This window comes from Tenrec ecaudatus, chromosome 3, assembly GCF_050624435.1.
Source record: "Tenrec ecaudatus isolate mTenEca1 chromosome 3, mTenEca1.hap1, whole genome shotgun sequence".
NCBI lineage: Eukaryota > Metazoa > Chordata > Mammalia > Afrosoricida > Tenrecidae > Tenrec > Tenrec ecaudatus.
In genome coordinates, this window is record NC_134532.1 from 5,250,680 (window position 1) to 5,260,316 (window position 9,637).

Here is a 9,637-nt window from a genome sequence, read left to right on the forward strand (position 1 = left end):
CTTGTTGCTGCAAGCAGTGATTTGAAGCACTTACTTATAAAAACCCAAATCTACAACCTTCTGTATGGATTACAGAAAACCCAAAACTGCAACCTTCTTCATGGAACACAATGCAGTGTAGAGAAAACCAAAATCCTCAGAATTGGACCAATAGAAAACATGGTGGTAAACGGAGAAGAGTTTGAAGTTACCAAGGATTTCGTGTTACTTGAATTTGCAATCAACGCTTTTGGAAACAATGTAGAAATGAAAAGACATTGGGCAGATCACTGCGGAAGACTTTTTAAAAGTGTAAAATAGCAAAGATATCACTGTGAGGACTAAGAGGTGCCTGAGCCAAGCTCTGGTATTTCCTGGCACCTCACATGCATGTAAAAGTTGAAACAGTAAATAAGGAAGACGTAAGAATTCTTTGCATTTCAAATATGGTGTTGTCAAAGAATATCCAAAGTTGGATATTTGGAACGTCAGAACAAACTAATCTCTTTTGGAAAATTCACCCAAAATGTGGCGGAGCATCAAGCATGGTGAGACTCCATATCATGTACTTCAGACATATCATTAAGAGAGACCAGTCCCTGGAAAAGGATACCATGTTTAGTGAAGAAAAAGTTCTGTGAAGTAAAAGGAAGACGGCCCACACGATGGAGAGACACGTGGCTGAAATGGTGAGTCGGAGGACAGCACCAAGGGTGGGAATGCTCAGGACTCAGTATTGTTTCCATCTGCTTTGCCCAGTCACTGAGGCCGACCCAAGCTGATGGCAGCTAACAGCAAATGATCTGTTGTGTGTTGCTGTCACTGTGAGGTGCCAGCCAGCCAGTTCAGCTCAGAGCAACCCCCGTTTGTTTAGTTATTCATATTTGGATGTGAATGAGGAACGTTTGGATTGTTTCCAATTTACAACTAAAAGCTGCCATAATGTTTGTTACATAGATGTTACAACTAAAGCTGCCGTAATCATTTGGGTGCAAGTCTTTGAGTGCACATACATGTATACTTTTGTTACTCAGAGGCAAATACCTAGGAATAGAATGGCTGGCTCGTGTGGCCAGTGAACAGCTAGCGTTCCAATTGTCCCACCACCTGAACAACATGTAGTACATATAAGCAGTCCTCTTGAACTTTGAAGCCATACAAGATAGGTAGGAGTATCTCGATTTTATCTTATTTTCTAGCGTGTCGAGCATCTTCCATATGCTTGTTTTTCATTATGCTTTATTCAATGGTGTAATCAATTCCTTTTCAATTTTTATTGGAATGTTTGTTTAACTTCAAATTTTGAAATATTTTACATATTCTGGGTATAAATCCTTTGATTTGTTTCTCAGTCTTTTAAGTGTTTCTTAGCATCTTTTAATGGCAGAAAACCTTAATTTTGATTAAATTTATTTCATCTTTTTTTCCCCTTTTTCCCCCAGATAATGCTTTTGGTGTCATATCCAAGAAATATTTCATTCCAATCTTTGGGTGTCATCGCTGATAAATCCAAGACCATAAATACACACACAAAAACTCACTACCTTCAAGTTGAAGCCAACTCATGGAGACCTTATAGGATAGATTAGAACCGTGGAGTTCTAGATTAGAACTCATTGGAGTTCTAGATTAGAGTTCTACATTAGATTGGAGTTCTAGATTTGGTGTGGGGGTTCTAGTTCTAGATGTGGGGCATCTAGATCTAGTTCTAGATGCGGAACTCTGGTTCTGGATTAGATGTGGAGTTCTAGATTAGAACTCGTGGAGTGCTATATTAGATTGGGATTCTAGATTAGATTGTCATTCTAGATGTAGGGTTCTAGATCTTGTTCTAGATTAGAACTCATGGAGAACCTGGACGATAGATTAGAACTGTACATGTTGGTTTCTGAGACTTTAACTTTTTAGTGGAGTGGAAATCCTCCTCCTTCTCTCTTGCAGTGGCTGGTGGTTTCCAACTGCTAACCTTGTAATAATTAGCAGCCACCATAACTCAAAGATCACAAATAGTTTTAGGTTTTATATGGATTTTATATGCATGTTTAGTTCATTTCTGTTGTGCCAGTTATAGGTCAAACTTCACTCACTTACAAATAGGTTTTACTTGGTCTGGAATCAATTGTTGAAAAGACAAGCTACTAAATTGCCCCCATTTACCTTTGTCAACACGCAGTGAACCATGTATTTCTGAATCTATTTCTGAATTCTTTATTATGCTACATTATCTGCCTCTCTGTGCCAATACAACAGACTCTTGATTACTATACATTTATAATGCATCTGGAAAACAGGTAGTAAAAGTCTTCCTGCTTTATTATGGTTTACTAACATCGTGTGAACTCGCATAGGCCCTCTGCCTTTCAATGTGAACTTGAGAAGTATCTTGTCAGTTTCTAAAATAATAACTGCCAAGAATCTCATTAGATTGCATTGGATCTATAAAACTTTGGGAAGGGAATGGACAAATTAATGACATTGAGTCTTCTGCCTCGTGAACCTAGTGAATTTTTCCATTTAACTTTATTATTAGTCTTATTTAACTTTCCTCAGCAATGCTATCTCCAATAACTTTACACTATGCCATCAGGGCTCCTGTTATTGCTTAATATATTAAAATTAACTTTTCATACACTTTAATAGTCTAGATATCAAGAATAACTACATTCTAAAAGATTTCATTAAATTTATTACATGCATTTCCAAGTAAAGTGTTCCATTTATAAAAGTGACTTTGTTTTCTGATTTTCCTTTTAAAAATGCTTTTTAAAATTCACTGTATTTTCAGTGAAGTGGTAACTCTTCTTTCTTTCTTTCTTTCTTTCTTTCTTTCTTTTTTTGAAACTGAGGCTGATTTGGGTTTTTTTTTGTAAATTCTCTTCCTGAAAAGGAATTCTAAGACAAAAATACTTCAAAACTATTGAGAATTGCTTAGGGGGATCATTATCTGTCCTTGAGGGGAAGATAGCAGGAAAAGCCATGAATGTCTAGAATATCAATGCAAGGGAAATGGATGAGACTATTTCTAATAATGTGTATACAAACAAACTCCACTTATAATGGTTTTAACTTTTAAAAAACTCTCTATTCGTATGATGCATGTAGCAAGTGAAGTTGCCTCTAAGCACCTGAGACAATCGTCAGCTGAGATATACACTGACAAGGTAGGTGACCTCCACAAGGGTGTTCTTTTGATTTTACAGAACATGAAAGTACTGAAGTGTTAAAGAGCCAAGGCTGCAGGAGTCTTTCCTGAGCAATAGGAAATGAGAAATAATAAAAAGCATTCCAATCTCCTTGTTCTTCAGGGAGATGGTTATAAGGGTACCACATCTGGGTTCTCAAGTTTTTCCCACTTGTTTGTTAATTTGGGTTTCAACATCTTTTGCGGAAAACCTAAATTAAGCAAAGTGCTATTGAAAAATGAAGGAAATTGATAAAAATGCATATCAAAGGAGCTCTAAAGCTACATAGAATTAAACTAGATCATTTTCTTATGATATCTAATGAGATATATTTCATTTCAACTGTTCTTAATGATGCATAGGATAGATTGTTAATTGAGGCAGTAAAAATAATTGTCTACACTAAAACCAAAAACTCAGTCATCAAGTCAATTTGGACTCATAGTGACCCTATAAGATAGGTTAAAACTGCTCCTGTGGGTTTCTGAGATCGTAATTCTCATGGGAGTGGAAAGCCTCATCTTTCTCCTGTATTTATTAGTCATCTCCATAAATGTTGTTAGTGGCCCTATGCATATGTTCTGCAAGGGCTTCAATTGTCAGGCAATACCTGGGTGTTCATTAATGTGGTTTAAAATGTGTTGTGAAGAGAAAATACTTATCATCTTTGATAGTTAACATATTCACGAAGAAATATGTTAAAGACATGTACATGCAAATATATATAGGAGGTTGGGGAAATAGATCTTTGTGTCTATATTTATAGGTCAAGTATTAAGATGGCGGAAGGACCTTGGGCCTCTACTCAAACACTCCCTCTATGCATGAATACCTTCTTTTATTAAATTGGAACTCTATGATGCTCACTCTTCCGACACAACAGCTGGAGCCAAAATGGGTGAACAAGTAAATGTGGTGAAAAAAGCTGATGGTGCCCGGCTATCAAAAGAGATAGTGACTGGGGTCTTAAAGGCTTGAAGATAAACAAGCGGCCATCTAGCTCAGAAGCAACAAAGTCCACATGGAAGAACACACCAGCCTGTGTGATCGAGTGGTCCCAAAGGGATCAGTTACCAGGCATCAAAGAACAAAAAATCTTATCATTGACTGCACACCTCCATGATAGGATCGCTGAAGACAAATGGGTGCACAAGCAAATGTGGTGAAGAAAGCTGATGGTGCCCAGCTATCAAAAGAGATAGTGTCTGGGGTCTTAAAGGCTTGAAGGTGAACAAGCGGCCATCTAGCTCAGAAGCAAATAAGCCCACATGGAAGAAGCACACCGGCCAGTGCGATCACGAGGTGCCCAAGGGACCAGATATAAGGCATCATGCAAAAAAACAAAAAAAAGATATAAGTGTGTGTATGTATGTGTATATATGTGTATATGTATATATGTATGTGTATATATATATTATATTAAATGAAGGGGGAAGTGCAGAGTGGAGACCCAAGGCCCAAGTGTCGGCCAATGGAGATCCCCTCATAGAGGGGCTTAGGAGAGGAGATGGGTTAATTAGGGTGTGAGGTAGTATCGATGAAGAACACAGCTTTCCCCCAGATCCTGGATGCTTCCTCCCCCCAACTACCATGATCTGAATTCTACCTTGCAGGGCTGGATAGGACAGAGGCTGTACACTGGTACATATGAGGGTTGGAGGTACAGGGAATCCAGGGTGGATGATACCTTCAGGACCAAGGGTGTGAGGGACGATGCTGGGAGAGTGGAGGGTGAGTGGGTTGGAAAGGGGGAACTGATTACAAGGATCCACATGTGACCTCTTCCCTGGGAGAGGGACAGCAGAGAAGGGGGGAAGGGAGACCCCGGGTAGGGCAAGATATGACAAAATAACGAGGTATAAATTACCAAGGGCATATGAGGGAGGGGGAAAGGGGAGGGAGGGGGGGGAAGAGGACCTGATGCAAGGGGCCTAAGTGGAGAGCAAATCCCTTGAGAATGATTGGGGCAGGGAATGTATGGATGTGCTTTATACAATTGATGTATGTATATGTATGGATTGTGGTAAGAGTTGTTTGAGTCCCTAATAAAATGTAAAAGAAGAAAAGAGAAAAAAAATGATTAGGGCAAAGACTGTACAGATGTGCTTTATACAATTGATGTATGTATATGTATGAACTGTGAAAAGAATTGTATCAGCCCCAATAAAATGTTAAAAAAAAAGAAATATGTTAATTGAACATGTTCAGGGACTTGACATTTAAAATCTAGTGAGATGAAGGCCCAATTGATTGAAGAGAGTGTACTAGTTGGTTAGTTACCAGGGCTTGAACTAGAAAAGTTAAAAAGATGAAAAATAACAGAATGACACCTACCTATCTTACTAATTTCCTTAAGATCTTATATCCGCCTCTCCAATGCAAAAGGACTGTGGGCTGGTAGTTTTCTTATTTATTTGTTCAGTTGCTCTCTCCTCTTCTTGGCCATCATCAGTCTATACTTCCTGACTTAATTTTTATCAGAGCAGATATTATAAATGAAAACAATCAATGGTCACACAGAAATGAAGTTGGAACACTGGGTACTGCACGTTGTGGGCACTGCAGTCAATGTCATGAAACTAAAGGTGAATGGATTGTTGCGTGGAAAGACAATCTGCTCTGTACTACTTCATTCAAATCACAATAACATGTAAGTAAGTAAATAAATGGTCAAGATAGCTTTGATGGCTAACATTCTCTGTCAATTTAGATAATTTTTTATTCTCAGTTTTTCCCTCTATTCTGTGATCTAATGTGAGGGGTTTCCTGGGGGATGTGGCCTGCATCCAATCTCTCAGTGTTGTTTTTGTTCTCCCTCTTCCTTCCTCTCTCCCTACAAACTGCCACCTCCTTGATCTTGCATCCCACTCATCATAATCTGACTTCAGGAACTTGGGACATGAGCCTTCGACCCTACATATAGATTTCAGGATCCACCAATTCCTGCAGTACCAGGAGCCAGCAATCTGCCATTTGACCAACCAATTTTGGGTTCATCATTCCTTGCAACCACATGAGTCAAAAGAAATTGAGGCGGATGCCTGATCCGTGGATCTGGGACTTTTCTTACTCCACAACCACATGAGTCACTTCCTTGAAATATATTTTTTATTGGTATATCAGCTTCCCTGCTTTTACTCCTCTTACACACACATGGAGAGAGAGAGAGAGAGAGAGAGAGAGAGCGCTAAGACAATACTATAAAGGCATGGAAGAGATTTTTAAGTACAGGTTTTCCCCAAACATCTTACCCATGCTTGCTTTTTATCTCAAAGACTACTCCTTAGAAAAAAAATCCCAGGCTTTTAAATGGAAAATAAAACACCTTTGACTCTGGGGTACTAATATTTCACACAAGTACTGAGTTGAGATAACTTGGCATATTTCACCATTCTAATAATTCAATCAAATATCCTCCAGGGTAATATGTGAATATGGTGGAAAACACCTATATAGAATACATGATTTACCAATGATGTGTGTTTTTGCCTTTATGTGTTAGTTTAATATCGTGCCATTATTTCTGAGACTTTGAAGAGATACTATAAAGCACATGATGACAGATATGAGAACTTCCCCAGAGTTTTTCAAACTTATATTATCAAAGTGAATGATTTTAAAGCTTGTTTTTCAGCACAGCAGGAAATACTCAACAAGAACAACAAAAACTTGTGGTCAAAAAAATAAAATAAAAATAAATTTTTAAAAAACTTGTGGTCAAGTAGATTCCAACTCATAGTGATTCATGGAGTTTCCAAGGCCAAGATTTCAGTTCATAGTTGAGTGCCTGACCTCTATGCCACCAGGTCTCACTTAGCATTACCACCTCCATAATACTTTGATTCCTGTTATATCATCTAGCAACAGTTTTCAAACAGAGTGACATTGAATAGCAAAATAATAGCAGATAACAATCACTACGACCTCCAAAGTAGTTCCAAATCCCACATTGAAGTCCTTTTCCCAGGGGCCAACATAAGACACAGGTGGCAGGCTGTTTACCAGCTGCAGAAAAGCCACTCTGTAGCAACAGAATAAACACACTTTATAAGTCACTTGTCTGGTCAGCATTGAGCACATGGCTTGTAACGGCTTTTCATAAGGAAAAAATTAATACTTTCTATTTACAAGATTCCAATTTCCATAAGATATAAAAGCAAGAGAAAATGGTGCCATTTTAGAGGATCTATACAGAAAAATTCTAAGTCATACAATGTGATTGGTAGTAAATAAAAATTGTGGTCTCTAGTTACAAAATGATCCAAAATCCTTTAAAATTCCTTATGGCAAGTAAGCATGAATTTAATCTCCTGTAGTAACACGTCTTAACAACGTATAAGAAGCAAATTAAAGAAATATCCAGTTAAAATGATATCTGTACTCTCTTCATATCACTGGAATTAGAACTCCCTCCCTGCTCGCTTTGCTCAGGGGGTATTTTGTTTGAGGCAGGCGTGCTCTCAGTAAATAAAACAAAACAAAAATTAATAGATACGGGAAAACAATTGCCTAATCTGTTCTGGGAGTTCCGACACTATGTTTATTTTAGTTGTTATTGCGTACTGTCCAGTCCATTGTGAATCACAGTGGTCCCATGTGACCAAGAAGGACTAACCCTTAATTTTTTCTAGACTGCAAAGTTCAGGGGAACAGATCGCTAGGTCTTTAATCCTGCTGACCATTTGATTACCAGCTGAGCTCTTAAGCCACCAGTGATCTTTGGCAATAAGTATATTGAGATATAAAAAAAGTGTTCTGCTATAATCTTAGCCTTAACATGGCAAACAAATCATATTTTATCTGTGTTGATTGCTTCCTATATTTAAAGAACTTGGATATATTTGTTTTAGATGTAAGATTTTATTTATATATTATGTTATTTTTAAAATTATATTAATTTCAGCATGTCTTACCCCAGCATGGTCTATGAAATTTTGATAACTAGTTTGTCAACAGATTACATTTGGCTCACTTTATAGTTGATACCTATTTACTGAGCCAAAATTACGTAAGGAACATTTTGATTGAAAATCATGTATGTCTCTGTAATCCTAATCCCTTATTTTGCTTTTTGTCAAAGATTTCATTCTACTGGGATCCATAATTCATGCTCATGGAAACAGCAGTGATGAGATCAAATGATCGATTGCATTGGCTAAACTGCTGCACAGGACTTCTTTAAAATGTTGGAATGGAAAGATATGACATTGAGGATTAAGGTGCACCTGACCCAAATCATGGTCTTTTCAATTGCCTCATATGTATGTGTGGTAGTTACATAATCTGTTGTCAATTTGAGACTTAAGAGTGAAGGGGTGGAGTTTAGCATGTCAATCAGGTCGCAGCTTGATGACCTCATTTGTAGGTGCTAAGGAGATAAATAGCTCATTGGGGCAGGAAACACACTCACTCCTTGCAAGACATATTGATGATGAACCTGATGGCGCTATGCTGATGCAGCCAGAGCCCTGGACCTGAACAATCCATGTGGAGACCCACACCAGCACTGAGATGCTTCTATTGCCACTGGATCCACAAGACTTTCAACCCACTGACCTGTGATCTTCCTGCATTCAGCATCATTGCATGTGTTTTGGGAGTCTGAAAAGGACTTTATAGATTGGTACTGGACATATGGGTTAATATCAGACTTATGAACTTGATCTGGACTGGGCTGAGATGTTTGTTGATATTCACTTGCTCTTGTATATAAAGCTCTTTCCTATACACATATGAGTCTCCCTGGGCTTGTTTCTCTAGTCTACCCGGAGTAACACAGCATGTGAAAGTTGGATATTGAATAAGGGAGACTGAAGAAGAATGAATGCATTCGAATTTGGGTGCTCGCAAAGAATATTTCATAGACTGCCAAAAGAACAAAGAGATCTGTTTTTGGAAGAAGGACATCCAGAATGCTCCTTAGATGCAAAGATGGTGAGACATTGTCTCATATACTTTTGACATGTTATCAGAAGAGACCAGTCCCTAGAGGACATTATACTTGGTAAAGTGGGGATACAGTGAAAAATAAGGGCCTGCATGAGATGGATTGAGAGCCACAGTGGCTGCAACAATGGACTTGAACATAAGTACAATTGCGAGGACAGCTGGGGATCAGTGGTGGTTTGTTCAGTTGTACATAGGGGTGATGAGAGTTGGAGACAACTCACAGCACCTTAAAACAACATCTTACTTGGGTGCGAAAATGTGAAAAAGAAATCAACATGTAGGAAATTAAATTAGGTACACAGACTAAGAGGGAGAGTGGTGGCTATTGATAGCTATTCTCCATTTGGTGACTATGAAAAGCTACTCGCCATTTAGGTAATTATACTATGAAATAATGAAATGGAAATAAACTAGAATTGACATCTTGGTAGTGGGTAGTTTAAAAGCATTCCTTGTGTTTTTTCCATTTGGTTTTAAGTTAAATACATTTACATTAATCCTTAAGCTTCAAAAGTCACCATTCCTGT